The sequence below is a fragment of the Cetorhinus maximus genome, chromosome 24 (assembly GCF_964194155.1).
Source record: "Cetorhinus maximus chromosome 24, sCetMax3.hap1.1, whole genome shotgun sequence".
In the NCBI taxonomy this organism is placed as follows: Eukaryota; Metazoa; Chordata; class Chondrichthyes; order Lamniformes; family Cetorhinidae; genus Cetorhinus; species Cetorhinus maximus.
This window is the reverse complement of record NC_135902.1, coordinates 9,966,889-9,985,247: the sequence shown is the minus strand read 5'-3', so window position 1 is coordinate 9,985,247 and position 18,359 is coordinate 9,966,889.

Sequence of the window (18,359 nt, the reverse complement as noted above, 5' to 3'; positions counted from 1 at the left end):
CCAGCATGCAATTTGGCAACCATCAGACACATAAGCAAAAGTGGCCAGGCAAGGGGGAAAGTTTTTTATATTGGATATGGGCGTCACTGGCTAGGCCAACATTTCCATTGCCCATCCCTAATTGCTTGTTCAGAGGGCAGTTAAGAGTCAACCACAGGTCTGGAGTCCATGTAGGCCAAACCCAGGTAACGGTGGCAGATTTCCTTCCCTAAAGAACATTTGTGAACCAGATGGGTTTTTACAACAATTGACAATGGTTTCATGGTCTTCATCAGACTTTTAATTCCAGATTTTTATTGAATTCAAATTCCACCATCTGCCATGGCAGGATTTGAACCCAGGTCCCTTGACATTCACCTGCATAACTTTGAATTATTTTCAATTTATATAAGGGCCATCCCTCTCCACAGAAGCCATCAGCCCCATATGGGTCCCATCAAACACACCCTATGTCACGAGCAAGCCAGCAAGTCAGTGGAAAACAAGGGCTGACTGCTCCATGGAGAACACAGTGCATTGATTTGCCTGGCATAGCTCAGTGATCTGGTGGATACACCTATGCATTGCAAGTAGTTTATGCAGTTTCTGTCCCCAGTGGCACTGAAACCCTCCAGTGCTGTAGAAGTTGACGGCTTTAGTGATCTTCACTGGCACAGGCATTACATTTTAGGTGCTCTAGGCAGTTTGCACAACTCTCTGACGACCTCTTGATCAAACCAGAGCCTCCAGAGGCAACACAAAATAATTTGCTGTACTTAACAGTTAAATTTCAGACGCATGTCACTTTATTGTGGAAAATAAGACAATTCAGAAGGACCCTCTGCACATTACATGAAAAACTGACTGACATCTCATATTGCCTACGTAGAAATATGCCCTAGCCTGACACTGCATTTGGCAATAAAAGTTTAATTTACTCAGGCAACTTGCTGGAAATGGGGATACATTAATTCACATTGAATTCACATCGCGATAACCACACTTTGAAAGTTGATATCTTATCTCTCCCAAAATCAAGTTGCTTCTTGAAAGTGTTCACTGCTTTTCGCCAGCTGTTGTATTTCACAGCTCTGAAGTGACTTGCAGCTGCAAAACAATCTGAATGGACTATTCAGAACACAAGCAAGTGGGAGGGACTTTGAATCATTTTTCTTTTAAGGGTGAACTTTCACCTATTTTTCTTGCACCCAATTCTATTTGTTATTAACTTTTCACTGGATTGCTTTTGGATATTATATACAGAGTTGTATTGCAGAGACCTACCACTTACGAACAACTGCATTAGTAAAGGACATTTTAGCTTTCAAAATGTACATCTTTTATTTCATGCAAGATCTGTCACAAATATATTACCAGCAACAGAAGTGAAAATAGAAACAATAACGCTAATTGTTGAATTCATAAAGCATTTTAATCTTATTTTTGTCTTATTGTATTCAATTGCAGTTACAGAATCAATAGAATTAGACATTTGGATTACTGTACATGCAAAAGATTTCAAAGTAAATACTTTTCTTTGTGATAGAGTCACTAATATTGGAGTTCTACCACCAAATTCTACCCAAATAAAAATACAACATTGCAGAAAATATTGCTTCTTCTGTCTTGCATATTCACAGATATTCTCATGAACCTACATTCTGACACCTTTTTACAATTACAGCAATAAATGCACAATTATGCCACAACAGTCAACTCTGAGGAATGTCGTACAAATTGCACTGGCAAAATCGATTTTTTATGAAACAACGTATTTGACCTTCCCTGATGGCTTAGTTGGCAAAAGCAGCCTGTAAATGAGCCATGCAGAGCAGGAAGGTCCCCGACAAATCCCCAGAAACGAGTTAGCTACTTGCAGTCAGAGTAATAGTATCAATGCTACATTTGATTTCAGTGTGCCATATGTTGGAGAAGGGAAACTCAGCTGGAGATCCATTGGAAAAATATTAATTGGCAGTCACGCCAATGCTCCTTTTGCCTAACCTTAGGTATGGGAATCAGGTAAGGACTTGATCAGACTTAACTGAGATATCGCCTCCTATTGATACATCCACGACCAAGGTTCATACATGCAGGATAGCCAACTAACTCGATGAGGTCCTGGAGGGCAGTCCGCACCCATGGAACTGCTCTCAATCCGAACACTGTCCTTTGGAGGAGAGGAATGGTGGGACAAAATTGGAAAGAATAAAAAAGTTTTTAAAAGTAATAAGTTAATTTTAAAGCAACTCTTGAGCACAGAAACCATCATTCTAGTTTTGGCAGAAATGATGGGAAGTAAAGAGCCCAGAAGAAACGAAGAATAAAATCTTGCACTTTCTAGTACCTTATCAAATCATCAAAACACTGAATTGCTGCTTTGTGTAGAGTAATTATTGTTCTGTAGTTAATTTAAAAAAAATCTTTCATGGGGTGTGGGCATCACTGGCCAGGCCAGCATTTATAGCCCAACCATAAACAACCATAATTGCCCTTGAGAAGGTGGTGGTGAGCCATCTTCTTTGAACCACTGCAGTCCACGTGGTGTAGGTACATCCACAGTGCTGTTAGGGAGTGAGTTCCAGGATTTTGAGCTAATGACAGTGAAGTAACGGCGATATATTTCCAAGTCAAGATGGCAGTCAGGATGGTTTGTGGCTTAGAGGGGAACTTGCAGATGGTGATGTTCCTGTGCATCTGCTGCTGTTGACCTTCTAGGTGGTAGAGTTCACGAGTTTGGAAGCTGTTGACGAAGGAGCAACCATTTTTGGACAGTAACGTCCTACAAACAGCAATGAGATGAAATATTAATGAATTTGGTGCTGTTGGTTGAAGGAATAATGTTGAACAGGAAGTGGGAAACTTTCCTGCTGTTCTTCAAATGGTGTTACGGGATCTTTAACCAAAGGAACAGGCATATAGGACCTCAGTTTAGTGTTTTCGCTGAACGATGGCATGTCCCTTGTTATTGTTAAATTTGGCTCTAGCAATTCCCTGTTGTTATGACACTTAATATAAAACCTGAAAAAGGAAGTAAATCGGGCAAATTTCTTTCTATTCACACGTCTAAATACATGGACCCAAAATTGGACAGGATCCCTTTTGTGCATGCAATTCTCCTGATTTTCCTCTAGTCACTGCAATATGCGTAGGGTAAGGGATCATTTGCCTTAAAGCTGTTAAAAGCAACATTTTTATGCATCCAGCTCATTCAAATCAACATCTGCAAGTTCATCTTTCTGCACTTTGAGTGAGTACATATTCACATCATCCCTTTAATTCATCGAGCTCTGTCTCCTGTGTGGTTTTACTGTTGGAGCCTGATATGTTGCCATTATTAGTAATGCTCATGAGCAGCTGTTTATCGAGAATTCTTATCAACACTTCACCAGATAGTAAACACAGTTTGTCAGTTCAGTATCCATTAGTGTTGGAACTGATTCATTCCAGAGACAGATTTCCAACAGGGACAGGCTTCCATAACTACTCCTTAAGTGTCAGGGTAGGCAAAGGCATAGTGGTATTATCACTGGACTAGTAAGTATGAGACCCAGGGTAATGCTCTGGACTGAATTCGTAATCCCGGTTATTGAACTCAAAGTAAAAAAAAAATTGTCAATTGTCATTAAAAAAAAACTGGTTCACTAATGCCCTTTAATCTGCCATCTGGTCTGGCCTACATGTGACTCCAGACCTCTGAAATGGCTGCCTAGCAAGCCACTCAGTTGTATCAAACTGCTACAAAATGAAACAAAACCGGACGACCACCCGATATCGACCTAGGCACTGGAAACGACAAGCACAACCTCAGCCCTGTCGACCCTGCAAAGTCCTCCTTACTGACACCTGAGGGCTAGTGCCAAAATTGGGGAGCTGTCTCACAGACTATTCATCCTCATGGAGTCATACCTTACAGATAATGTTCCAGACACCACCATCACCATCCCTGGGCATGCCCTATTCGGAAGGAGAGACCCAGCAAAGGTGGCAGCACAGTGGTATACAGTTGGAAGGGAGTTGCCCTGGGAGTCCTCACCCTTAACTGCCGCCCCCCCCGCCCCCCGCCCCGCCATGAAGTCTCATGGCATCAGGTTAAACATGGGCAAGGAAACCTCTTGCTGATTACCACTTACCACCCTTCCTCAGCTGATGAATCATTGCTCCTCCATGTTGAGCACTACTTGAGGGAGGCAAAGGCGCAGAATGTACTCTGGGTGGGGACTTCAATGTCCATGAGCCAAGAGTGGTTTGGCAGCACCACTACTGACCGAGCTGGCCAAAGCTGCTAGACCGGGTCTGCGGCAGGTGGTGAGGGAAAAACATACTTGACCCCATTCTCACCAAGCTGCCTGTCGCAGGTGCATCTGTCCATGACAGTATTGGTAGGAGTGGCCACTGCACAGTCCTTGTGGAGACAAAGTCCCGCCATCACATTGAGGATGCCCTCCATCTTGTTGTGTGGCACTATTATCGTGCTAAACGGGATAGATTTCGAATAGATCTAGCAACTCAAGACTGGGTATCCACGAGGCGCTGTGGGCCATCAGCAGCAGCAGAATTGCACTCGAACACAACCTGTAACCTCATGGCCTGGCATATCCCCCACTCTACCATTACCATCAAGCCAAGGATCAACCCTGGTTCAATGAAGAGTTCAGGAGGGCATGCCAGGAGCAGCACCAGGCACACCTAAAAATGAGGTGTCAACCTGGTGAAGCTATAACACAGGACTATTTGCATGCCAAACAGCCTAGTCAGCAAGTGATAGATAGAGCTAAGTGATCGATCCCATGGATCAGATCTAAGCTCTGTAGTCCTACCACATCCAGTTGTGAATGATGGTGCACAATTAAATAACTCACTGGAGGAGGAGGTTCCATAAATATCCCCATCCTCAATGATGGAAGAGCCCAGCACATCAGTGGATTTGTTTATTTTTCTCATTACTCCCAAATATCCTTCCCACCAACGTGAGCATTATAAGGTTTCCGGCTTAAGTGTTGTATTTTTGTGTCAAAACAATTGCTAGTGATTCTAATTTATGAATCTGTACTTTGATTTAATGGAGGTCATGTGGCGCAGTGGATAACATCCTTGCTTCGAGACCAGAAGCTCGAGCTCCACCCCAGGACGTGACAGCCACGGAATATGCATTCATAACATGACCACATAGTTTGATTATCAACCTGCAAATCCTTCCAACACATGCCAATGGCAGGCAGTAAGAGTGGAAGATATATTTGGTGTGCCGTGTGATGGAAAGAAGGGTGAAGCCTCTACCATCACTATCCATAGCTCCAGACTACAACAAGGAAGTAAAAGTTTAGGTTGCCACAGCAAGTCGAACTCCCTGAATGAACTTGATGTTCAATGGCATTACCATCGTTGAATCCCTCACTGTCAACATCCTGGGGGTTACCATTGACCAGAAACTGAACTGGGCTAGCCATATAAATACTGTGGCTACAAGAGCACATCATAGGCTAGGAATCCTGTGGTGGGTAACTTACCTCCTTACTCCCCAAAGCCTGTCCACCATCTACAAGGCACAATCAGGAGTGTGATGGAATACTCCCCACTTGCCTGGATGAATGAGGATCCAACAACACTCAAGAAGCTTGCCACCATCCAGGACAAAGCAGCCCACTTGATTGGCACCCCATCCACAAACATCCACTCCCTCCACCACCGACACACAGTGACAGCAGTGTGTACCATCTACAAGATGCACTACAGGAACTCACCAAGGCTCCTTAGACAACAACATTCAAACCCATGACTACTTCCATCTAGAAGGTTACAGGCTGCAGACACATGGGAACACCACCACCTGGAAGCTCCCCTCCAAGTACTCACCATCCTGACTTGGAAACAAATTACCGTTCCTTCACTGTCGCTGGGTCAAAATCCTGGAACTCCCTCCCTAACAGCACTGTGGGTGTACACTCTTAAGGGATTGTGTAAACATGTTGCGGGTTCATTTATTTAGACTAAGCACATAAGATCAGCTATACAAATGTAGGAAACCTGACAATACCAGCAGCAGAGCTGTGTGTGCTGTGTTCTGCTCACAAGCCAAAGTGAAACTGAGACTGGATCGCACAACATACTTCCCTTCAAGTGATGTCATGCTGTTATTCCTTAAAGACATATTACAACATGCAGATGCAAATAGGAATCAAATGCCTGTTTAAGGTCCCCCCCCCTCTATAAATTTTGTGACTCTAGACACAGCAGGTGCTGGGTGAGTTGTGTTAAGGTAAATGTGGTTTACTTGCAGCCTTATCATAAAGGAATTTGGAGAATGCAGCCTAAAAAGGTGCCTACCTGAATATGCAGCCTGCAAATGCAGGAGTGTTCCGCTACAGTATCAAAGACTGTTGCTGACTCCTGTGTGGCTGTCATCCAATTGCTTCCCCCTCCAGATCACTGCCCTTCCTTCCAAGTGACCTCTTTTTCCCAATCCCCAAATTCCTTTTCCATTCACTCTCCTTCCTCTCCCAATCTTTTCCCTTCATTCTGAACAATTTCACTCTCCCCCCTGCCCATCGGACATAATGATGGTGCAGCAACCTGAAACACAATGTCGATTCACCAGTGAGTTTCCTGGCAGCTCACTGGTCTCATTTAAATTGAAGCCTGGCATCGGATACAGGTCTAATTGTTCCAGCCCAGGTATTGTTCCCTGCATCCAATTCATGCCAGCAGGTTGACACAACCCAGTGTCTAAGCCATTAACTGCCCACCCTCCTATACATCCCACCTCTCTACTACTGACACAACTTATTTTCAACAAGTAATTTCAGCCCCTGATTCTCCCTTCTCTCTTCTCAAGGCACCGACTCATGCTGGGGTAGAGTAACACAGATGCCAAAATAACCTTTGACACCTCACTCAAGTGGCTACCTTCCATGTGTGTTCTTGACAGTGATGTGATTGGGATATTCTGTGAGGAACATCATAGCTGAGTTTGATCCTGTGTAGGCCATATGCATCTGTACTTTCCAGAAGGCATCACAGGATATAGTGACCAGGAAATGGAACAGTGCTTGATTTTCCTATCCCTACCCCAGTGGTGTTGTAGCCCCATGTAGCATCCCTATGTCTAACTCAAATCAGATCGGTTAACTCAGCAACATCCAGGAAATCCATCTGGAATCTTCCTCCTCCATATGGGTGATTATTACAACAGGTACCTACCCAATAGAACTTCTTGACTGACTTTTTAATTACGGTTGCCAGGTAAAGAATAAATCTCATCCCACTTGTTTGAGATGACAGTCATTTGGCAGCCTATTCTTGGCAATGCTGACGAGACAGTGAAAGCCCCTGGTTTGCATTAAAATTCTGCTCCATGATTATCTGATGCAAGGTTCATTGCTTGGCAAACAGAAAAGTACTTGGATTAATATTCCCCACCTGGAACCTTTTTATAAGTACATATCCATCAACGAAAAAAACTTTTTTTTTTCCACTAGAATATTCTAGTCTGTTTGAGAATGTGTAAACAAATCATAAAGCTATGAAGATAGAGAAATCTTGTCAAAAGAACTAAGAGGCAAAAGACAAAAATTAACTTTCAAAAGCAAAAAGAGTATTGAGAAGGGACTCCTTGCCAAACAGATGCTCTTTTTGACATACATGTAAAGTTCAGTATACATTTACAGAGTTCGAAAATAAACAGGGAAAATAATATTTATCAAAAAAGCATATTTTTTTCAGTTATTTCAACCATTTTGTCTATGTGGTTTATGATATTTGTGAGTAGCACAAGATTGCTAAACACTTATGTGAAAACAAACCAGTTCAAATAGTTGCATAAAGCCAATCTGTATGAACATGCCAGTGACTTACTACTGATGCAAATGGCATACTTAAATACCAGCTGTGCCTACAGAAGATTCTGGAAAAGTTCCAGCTAGATGGAAGAAATGCAATCTCCTTGTCAAATTAAACCCAATGGACCGTACATTAACTAAAAACATCAATTTAAGCTTTATTAGGGATGGATCTCATTTGAATAAGCAGATTGTCATTTTCTGCTTTTGTTGGGGGTGTTAAAAAGCTGCAGGACAAATGATGAAGGAGGACATAGCAGATCTCATCATTGAAGGAGTCCACAAAAATGAATCATCTCATCAGAGTTGCTGAAAAGGGGCCCTGTTTTTCCCAATGTGTCAGCAACTTTTATGCCAACTTAGTGCCAGGTGGAAAATAACACTTTGGCATTAAACCCTGTTTTGACCATTGAGTTATGTGAAGTATCTGAACAGTTATATTCATTGTTATTCCTGTAACTTTCAGTCCTATTTTTAAACGAGATATTCACCCAGTGCTTTTTCAAATAAATTAATTAACTTGTGAAAAGTTTCCTTAGTGAGCCATTCATGACAAAATTGTAAACTTGTTCCCTACAAATGGGCTTATAAATTTGTCACAGAAACACACACAGTGGGATATTACCCTGTTATAACAATTAACGTTACTAAATTGATTCAAATTGTCTATTATTTTGTGGGTCAGAAAAATTATTCTAATCTCTTGCCTCACCTCATGCTTACCACTTTTGTACTAGCCTTCTCACACTTTGATCACAAATGAAGTTGAATTAATTGGTTGCATCCACATTTTCATTGCTTTCAGCATGTAAAGGGTTGCACTTTTCTCCAGTGAGTTTACTTTCTTTTAATCAACTCTCGCAACTTAAATCCTTTGAATCTGGGAATGACCTTGTGGCTCTTCTCTGGATTCTTTTGAATGCACCAGTATTTGTCTGAAGGCAAAGTGTTCAACTGCATGCAATGTTGTCTCACCCATATCTGTAAATGATTGAATTCACTGTTTTAACTTATAATCAACTGAACTCTTGAGATGCATCCAGTACTTACTGACTTTGTTGTCAATGGCCTTATGTCAACTGGATCTTTACATGGACTCATACCACACCTGTTTCCTTTTCCACCATTGCCAATTAACCTTAGGGGTCTGGCTCTAATTTTCAGACCGTGCCCCTTAGATCTAGACTTGCCAACTAGTAGAAATAGTTTCTGCCTGTTTACCATATCTGCTCCTGAAATCTTGAAATCTTCGATCAAGTTATCCCTTAACCTTCAAACTTTCAAGATACAACCCTAGTTTGTGTAATTCCCCCTCATAATTTAACCCTTGGAGTGCAGGTATCATTGTGGTAAACATACACAGCACTCACTCCAAGTGAGTGGAGTGGGTCTGGAGTCACATGTAGGCCAGACCAGGTAAGGATGGCAGATTTCCTTCCCTAAAGGGCATTACTGAACCAGATGGGTTTTTATGGTTTCATGGTCATCATTTAATTTTTAATTCCTGATTTTTATTGAATTCAAATTCCACCATCTACTCTGCTGGGATTTAAACCCAGGTCCCCAGAGCATTACTCTGGGTCTCAGGATTACCAGTCCAGCACTATGCCACCACCTCCCCTATACTGAATCCAAAATACTTCAGTATTCTAGTCCTTTCAATACAATGGCCAGCATTCCTTTAGCCTGTTTGATTACTTACTGTAATTAAAAACAGAGAATGCTGGAAAAACTCAGCAGGTCTGGCAGCATCCGTGGGGAGAGAAACAGAGTTAACATTTCGAGTCCGTATGACTCTTCTTCAGATTACTTCCTGTATCTGCTCATGAAATGGTCTATGCACCTGGACCTCATTCTCTTTCAACTTCCATCGTTTCCAGCTTTTAACCATTTAGAGAGCATTCTGTTCGAGCCTTTTTAGGTCCAGAGAGGAAGCCTCACATTTACTTAGATTGAAATCCATTTGCCACAGTTTTGACTCTTCACTTAATCTATCAAACCCTATTTGTCATTTTAGGCTTCCATTTAAACTGCTTATGATGCTGTCTATCTTTGTGTCATTGGCAAATTTGGAAATGTGGTTTTCATCATCTAAGTGGTTAATAAATTAGGTGAATAGTTGAGGCCCCAGCACATATTCCTGTGAGGCACCATTAGTCGCATCATGCCAATTAGAGTATCTGCCCATTGTCCCTACTCTCTGTTTTCTGCTGCTCAGCCAACCTCCTAACCAGGTCAAAAATCATTTTCCTTCAATCCCATGGGCTTCAACATTAGCTACAAGTCTCTTATGAGGGACTTTAGCAAGTACCTTCTGGGATGCCATATAAATAACATCCATCGTTATTCTCCTGTCCGCTACTTTACTCGCCTCTTCAGAAAATTGCAAACAGGTTCGTCAGGCATGACCTACCCTTTACAAATCCATGCTGGTTCTCTTTGATCAGCTGAAATTTTTCAAGTTCAGTTATCCTGTCCTTAATTATAGACTCTAGCAATTTCCTGGCAACAGATGTTTGGCTGACTGGTCTATATAGCCTGGTTTTTCTTGCTCACCTCTCTTATATAGCAGAGTGTCAGACACAATTTTTGAATCAAAACAGAATAGTTCCTGAATCAAGAGAGCCTGGAAAGATTACCGTTATGGCATCTGTAGCTGCACCTACTTCCTTTAAAACTCAGGGATGGAAACCATCTGGCCCTGGGGATTTGTCACTCTTTGGTGCCATTATTTTCTTCATTACTATTATTCTGCTTATGTCAATTTTGGTGAGTTCCTGTCCCTGATTCAATATTAGTTTCCTCGGGATGTCTGGCATGCTGATTTTTACTGTAAGTACTGATGTAATGTCATTATTCAGCATGTCTGCCGTTTCCTTAGTTTCACTGATAATATCAACAGTATCAGTTTTTAAGGAGCCCAAAAAGCTCTTGACCTTCTAAAACCCTCTTTTAATTGTAAATATTTTCATGTTGATTTTGATACTCCTTGTATGTTTCTTTTCTTCCTCCATCTTTGTATTACCAACCACTTTAACATCCTTTGCTGTTTTCTGGATCTTTCCCATTTGTTAGGATCTGTGCTTTTGTTTGCATTTTTCATGCTTTCTCCATTAGTTTTATGTTGGTCCAAATCTTCCGGTCTCTGGATTGTCGGAGATGGGCCGTACGTCGGGAAATGCGCGTCTGGACCCTGTGGAAACCCTGATGTGTGGACATATGTGGGAATTGCCCAGGAAGTTTAAACTTCTGATAGGCTAATTCCCTGCTGCCCAGGACCATCTTCAAATATCTCTGACCCAACATTTAGGGCAAAGGCTTGGGCCATAAATGTGGGAGGTACCTGGATACTTACTCAGAAAATGTTGGAGAATTTAATATCTGGCCTAACAGCTGGATAAGTCCACAACTGACCCCGCCTCCAATCACATTCCAGCCACACGGTTATATCTCCCAACCATCTGACAAGCCACTGACCACGCGACTATCCCACCCTGACTATCTGACCACTCCCTGGTCCCGACTACTCTCCCCAACCTGACTGCCCCTGCCCCACCCAACCTTGATGCCCCCTGACCACCCGACCAACCCCCCGACCATGCAACTATCCCCCTGATCACCCGCCTACCTCCCTAGACTACCCGTCGAACCTCTGACCCGACCACCTGACTCCCCATATGACCCAAATACACGATTACCCCCCCCAATCATCTGTTGATTCCCCCAATCTGACCCAACTACCCCCTCACCACCTGACCACCCCGCCCGACCCGATTACTGTTACGATCCTTGGCCAGACCCCGAGATGTGGGGGGCGGTACAGTTAGGGACCAGTAACATTTTGTTTAAAGTAGAAAAAGGGTGAGTTTCAAGACACCTGTTTTTGGAATAACGCCACAAGATTCTACGGGTTTTGAACAAACAAAAACAAAATTTACTATACAAGTTCAGAAAGATAAAACAATTTACAATATGTTTCTTATACACTAACACTCAGGGTAACTATGAGGTACATGTGAATTAACAGACAACCTGTGGTTGAACACACTATAGTACAGAGTAAATGGCAGATGTAACCAAGACAGAGTCCAAGGAATTCTTAAGAGTCAACCAATCTCACTGAAACTTCATCTTTCTCATGATGGCTTCCAATCTTCACCTTTGAAGATCCTCTTTGGAATTCTCTCCAAATGTCTCTCCCACTCGGACAGCTTTAACAATGACCCACCTCGCAGGGTTTCAATCTCGCCTGCCGCGATTCCTTCTCCCTGGATTTTTGAGTGACTCAACACTAGCTCACAAGCACACTTTCAGATCTATGGCTATGCCATGCAGAACACCACTGCTGCAAAGGGGTGCCTTTGCCTCAACGACCCACAGTAGGGAACCAGTCTGCTAACTGCAGTTCTTTCTTTAATTCAGAGGCTACTTCTTTGCTCCCTTCTTTAAATCCTGTCCCTGTATCTGTGGCACTTCTTGGCTAGCAGATTACCTCAACTGACTTCCTGAAGAAGAGTTGTTCACTGCCCCTTGAACTGTTCTAGGAACCTATCAAAATACTTCCAGAGGGTCCCACCCTTGATACTAGGCAGGAACCAATGTAACCAGAATTGGAACATCCTGTACCTTTGAATATTACAATCTCCACAGATCAATGGGTTTCATGATACTACCCACTCACCCACCTTACTCAGCAACCCACCTCATTCACTCAATAACCCATTCACCCACTCATCCTTTCACTAATGGGAAGGTGATGGTGTAGTGGTATTGTCACTAGACTAGTAATCCAGAGACCCAGGGTAATGCTCTGGGGACCTGGGTTTGAATCCTGCCATGGCAGATGGTGGAATTTAAATCCAATAAAAATCTCAGAATTAAAAATCTGATGATGACCACTAAACCATTGTCAATTCTCCACTAATGTCCTTTAGGGAAGGAAATCTGCCAGACCTGCTCTGGCCTACATGTGACTCCTGACCCACAGCAATATGGTTGACTCTTAAATGCCCTCTGAACTAGGGGGATGGGTAATAAATGCTGGCCTGGCTCTGGTGACACCCATGTCCCATGAATGAATAGTAAAAAAAAGTAACCCATACTTATTAAAAAATTTAGACCTTTAAGATCTTTCCTGAATACAGCTGCTAGTGCCGTCTAAAGAGACATGTTCCCTCCTTCCCTGACTCGACTGCACTCGCTGAACTGACACAGGAGACGACGCACTGTCCATTTCTCCTTCAGCTGGGATTGGAAGAAATGGGCAGCAGTGTCGGGTCGGTAAAAGCTTTGTGGGCAGCACTAATGCACCCAGAATTCTCACTGGCTGGAAGATCTAGGCCATTGTTTCTAACCTCTTTAGCTTCCAATGGTACCACTGCAGGTATAGGAAGCAAAAAAAAAAGCTGTGTCTCCTCCCCCATCTGCATCAAATTCCCAGATTTTGCACTCTGTTTACAGCATGCTCTTTTCTTGATCACACTGTGCTGACACTCTGTATGTCAGCAGATTCTGTCTACTTTTGTACACTTTTTTGAGCCATATCCAAGCTGACTCAGTTTCTTGCTCTCAGTAATTAGCTCTTTCTTCTCTTAGGCAGTCCTCCGGGATCGAGGGTGACTTGGCTGTACTCTGGTTTGATGGGTTGTGAGAAGGCTGATAAGTCAAATGTGTGATTTACAGTAATTAGCTCCCATTCAGGCAATCAATTACAGTTGACTGAAATTTAATTGCCACTGTCAGACTGTTTAGTTACATGCTAACTAACTGGGAATTCATTTTATAGTTTGTAAATTTCTAAGTTGAATTCAAACAGTTAAACTAAAACTTGAACGAAATGCCAGTTGGACACTACTACAGTATCACTTGACTAACGAGTCCTACTTGCAACAAATTCCCAACTTTTGCACTCTCTTTATGATGCCTTCAGTTCTGTGATCACAGTGTGCTGACAAATATTTCACATCCCACTTTTTCAACAAAGACGGTCTAGATGTTCTTAGAACATGATGTTTAATGTCACACGTAACTTGCACAGTCAGATAAATTGTTTATAATAAAAACAGACAGTGCTGGAAAGCTGTTTTTTTTATTTCAGATTTCCAGCATCCACGGTATTTTACTTTTGATGAATTGTTTATTTTGACAGTTTAGAGCTTTATTCCTAGAAGGCGATTAGTACTGCAGGCATTTGGTCAGTCCCAGGAATGTTAAAAAGCTAGGATTAGCATTACTAACTTAAGTCATCATGACTGAGTGGTCATTAAGAAATAATTACAATGACCTGTATTCTAAACTAGTTCTTATATGCTAAATTGATGTTGAAACAATGGATTTGGCAACACCCAAGGTATCAGAGCTAATAGTGACATTAATAGCCAGCATGCAGTTCAACTATGTGGCTCTAAAAAATATCCTCTTAAAAGTTCATACAAATCTAGTCTGAGTTCAAAAAATGTCAAGAACCTTTTACATGATTATAATTAATTCTCACATAAATCTGCATTGGTAGAAACTTACCTAATCCTGACAAGAATTTCTTCAAGCACACAGTGTTCATCTTTTCCAAGAGAAAGCTAAAGTCACATTCTTCAAATGAACAGGTTCACATTGATCTTATCAGTTCTAACTTTGAATCTTAACTGCCCCAGTGCATAGTAGTGGACTGCCTAACCAACTCCACCTACTGGACATTGTTCAGATAATGCTACCATTTAGCCTTAGGTTCCCCATGGTCTGCATCTCCCAATGGCTTCTCTTAAATGGTACAGTAAACTCCTATAATTTGAATTACTGCAGTACAACATTTTGCTAATTTGTACTGCTAGGAATCCTAGCATTCTACAAAACCCCAAAATTTAAGCCTAATTTTCTGTCTTTCCCACTGATGTAATTCAGTAATATGGGGAGGCTAGTTTTTAGCTGTCTCCCTTATGGATCTGCAAACTGCAAAAAACCTCCGTATTCAGTTAACTTGCCAGTGAGGTGAACTCTTGCAAAAGGTATGAAAATTTAATTTCAAAAGACTGTTTCATGCAAACTAGATGACAACATGTTCTTGTCTAATCTCCTGTTCCAAATGTTGGGGGTTACACAGTAGGCTTAGACTGCCCATATTTGATGGGCATTGATCTGAACTGCCAGGAAGCCATTCTTAGAGGTAAATTGCGGAATGTAAGTGTTCCTCCACCTCTTGACTTTTTGTAGATGGAAGAAGTTTATGAAAGAAGAGACTTTTTTCATTCGTTCACAGTGTTACAGACAGAAGAGAAAGAAACTGCATTTCTTTATCTTCTCCCCGTCTGTCCGTAAGCAGAGGTTGTTTTGAATTATTTCTAAAGTGGGCTGTGGCATGTTTTCCCAAACCCTTGGTTTGTGTGATCCAATTTAAAAATAACTTTCAGCAAACTCGCATTATTACTAACTTATAAGGTTAGTTTAGTCACATTCAAACCTGGGGGGTGGGGAGTGTTTGCAACCTCACACACACACACACAAAAACACACACACACACACTAAAGGGGGGGTAGAAAAGAGGAAGATTTACAACTATGGGCAAAAACATTAAAAGGACCATTGAAGTGAATATTAATTCACATGATTTCTAAATTTCGAGAAGTCAAAGTCCAGAGGGTATTTCCTTTGTGGCGGGATTCAGTCCAGATGAGCTCCTGGTTGGAGACAGCAACACAAAAATCCTTGAAATGAATGATGATGCAGTACGATGGGCTCTCTGTGCTTGGACCACTTGGCAGTGATGATCAGGGACTTTTAAAATCAAATAGTTTTTGAGGAGTTGAGAGATGGTGGCTGGCTGCTTGATCAGCTAGGAGCTGCTGAAGTTCTTTCTGGTTTGTGTTAAAGCAGCAGTCTGAGCTGTGGGGCTAGAAATGTAATATTAAAATAATCCAAAAGGCTAGAAGCATGGGGGTCATGTGACATGACCCATTAATGAGTTAATTGCAGCCTCGCAAGTAGCTTCTGGCCAAAATCCATTGTTTCCCTTAGGAGCAAAAATGGTGGCTGTTAACACTTCTTCAGGTACAACGAGTTTTGATATTTCTGCCTCTTTTTGTCCCGGCTGAGGGAAGTCAGTTCGCCTGTTAGTTGTCTCGTTTCATGATTATAATGTGGCCTTACAATGGGGTGTGAGGTTCTACAAGGATGAGAGTGGAATTCTTTTGTTTTTGTAGTCTCTGTTAGTAGCTTCCAGAGCAGATGGCTAATCTTGTGAGTTATGTAACCTGTACAGCCATTTTTGTGGTTCAGCAAAAGTCCATTTTAAAAAAGCAAAAAAAAAGTTTTGATACACACAGTTTTGATTTATTTTCATCTTCTTGATATAACAACATTATATGGGCGTTGCTGGCTAGGCCAGCATTTATTGCCCATCCCTAATTGCCCTTGAGAAGGTGGTGCAGTTGATGTAACAATTGAGTGCCTTGCCTGGCCATTTCAGAGTCAACCACATTGCTATGGATCTCGAGAAACATGTAGGCCAGACCAGCTAAGGATGGCAGATTTCCTTCCCTAAAGGAAGGAAATATCCCTAAAGGAGGGAAACATCCCCTAATGGATACTAGTGAACCAGGTGGGTTTTTACAACAATCATTTCATGGTCACCATTTCTGAGATTAGCTTTTAATTCCAGATTTTGTTAACTGAATTTAAATTCCACCAACTGCTGTAGTGGGACTTAAACCTGTGCCTCCAAAGGATTAGCCTGGGCCACTAGATTACTAGTCCAGTGACATTACCACTACGCCCTCATTTCCACCTATAGCAGAGATCACCTACCAATCATTACTACCATCATTACAAATGAAGCCCTATTTGAGACTCAAATACAGCTAGCTGATAATCTCCATAGATAATGCATTTAAAGGTTCAGGTTTTCCAGTAAGGTTGTACTATCTGCTGAAAGCTGACCAAAAGGAAACCTCCACCACAGGATGGCATTCCCACAGGTTCTAATTGATTGTAAACTTCTATCTCCCCAAGTCCTTCCTGGCTCCTGCAGAAGATGTTTGTAATATCAGCAGATCTACAGTCCACAGATCCATCAATATGCTCTTTGATGCTTTGTTCATTAGGGAAATACTTATAGTATACAGTTCACATAAAAAGGAAACAACAGAATGAAAGAACACAACCAATTGTTTGTATGGCAAGATCCCCCAAAGTCCATCTGGTCCAGTTGGTCATCTGGGTCTCTAGACACAATACCATTGTGCCCATGAATTCCAAGGGCTTCTATTTGATCAGTTTTCAGATGGGCAGAGAGTAGCAATACAAAATAATGCAAGTTAATGGTACTTTATCGGTATAAATCGGTTCTTATATTTTAAAGCAATGATCTGTACCTTGTTTATTTGGAGGATGGCACTGTGGAGATCAGGGCTACTATCCAAAGCCCTGGCTAATGGATTACTTTCAAGTGACATTGTCAGAAAGGCCATTTTCTTCACATTTTGATGAATGCCTTATATATGGAGGTGGAGCTTGTTATTTATTCATAGAGGTGAAATATTTTGAATGAATGCATAGGAACACTAGCTACCTGTTATACTTCCCAGTAACTGTATGCTTGGAAGCAAAACTGGCGTACAATACCAGAGGCAGGACTGCAGCTGGTGGTGGAAACTCTCAAAAACGTTGCTTCCTTCGGAAGTCAGAGTTATGCAACTTGATGGGAGGGAACCACTCCCAGGTTTTCTGACTCCAAAGAAAGAGTGTTGTCACTGAGCCAAGGCTGAGGTGGCCAGGGCCTGCAGGATTTGGAAGAACATCAGGAAGAGATGCTAAACATCATTAGACACAGTGTGAAATGCCTACAATACAGACTAGCATGACAAGAATCCCACTCAAGTACATATGCAGAGAATGTTCTTCTTTGTTAATAGTTTAACCCTTTGTTATGCAAGAAGCTAAGCAGCAAGAGATTACCTTGCTGCAGTCCTGCCATAATCGAACAAGTTCGAGGGGTCCAAATCTGATGAGAGGTCATCGACCTGAAACATTCATTTTGTTTCTCTATCCACTGGTGATGCCTGAGTGTTTCTAACATTTTCTGGTTTTATTTCAGGTTTCCAACATTTACAATCTTTTGTTTTTCTATAAGATCAAGGAGTATTTTTGTTTCAATGGGGAAATTCAGAATATATGCTGTTGTTACAACTAGGAGGTTTAACATGGCAACATGTGCGCAGCATATAATTCTAAAACAGTTTTCACAAATTGAAAGAGAAAGAAAGACAAACTTGTGTTTGTATAACAAGTTACACTACCACTGAACATCTCAATGTGCTTTCCAGCCAATGAGGTACTTTTGAAGTGTAGTCACTGTTGTAATGTAGAAAACATGGCAGCCAATTCATGCACAGCAAGCTCCCACAATCTGGTTATGACCAGATAATCTGTTTCTGTGATGTTGATTGAGGGGTAAATATTGGCCAGGGCACTGGGGATAATTCCTCTGCTCTTCTTTGAAATAGTGCCATATGGTCTTTTCCATTTGCCCCAGCAGGTAGATGGGGCCTTAGT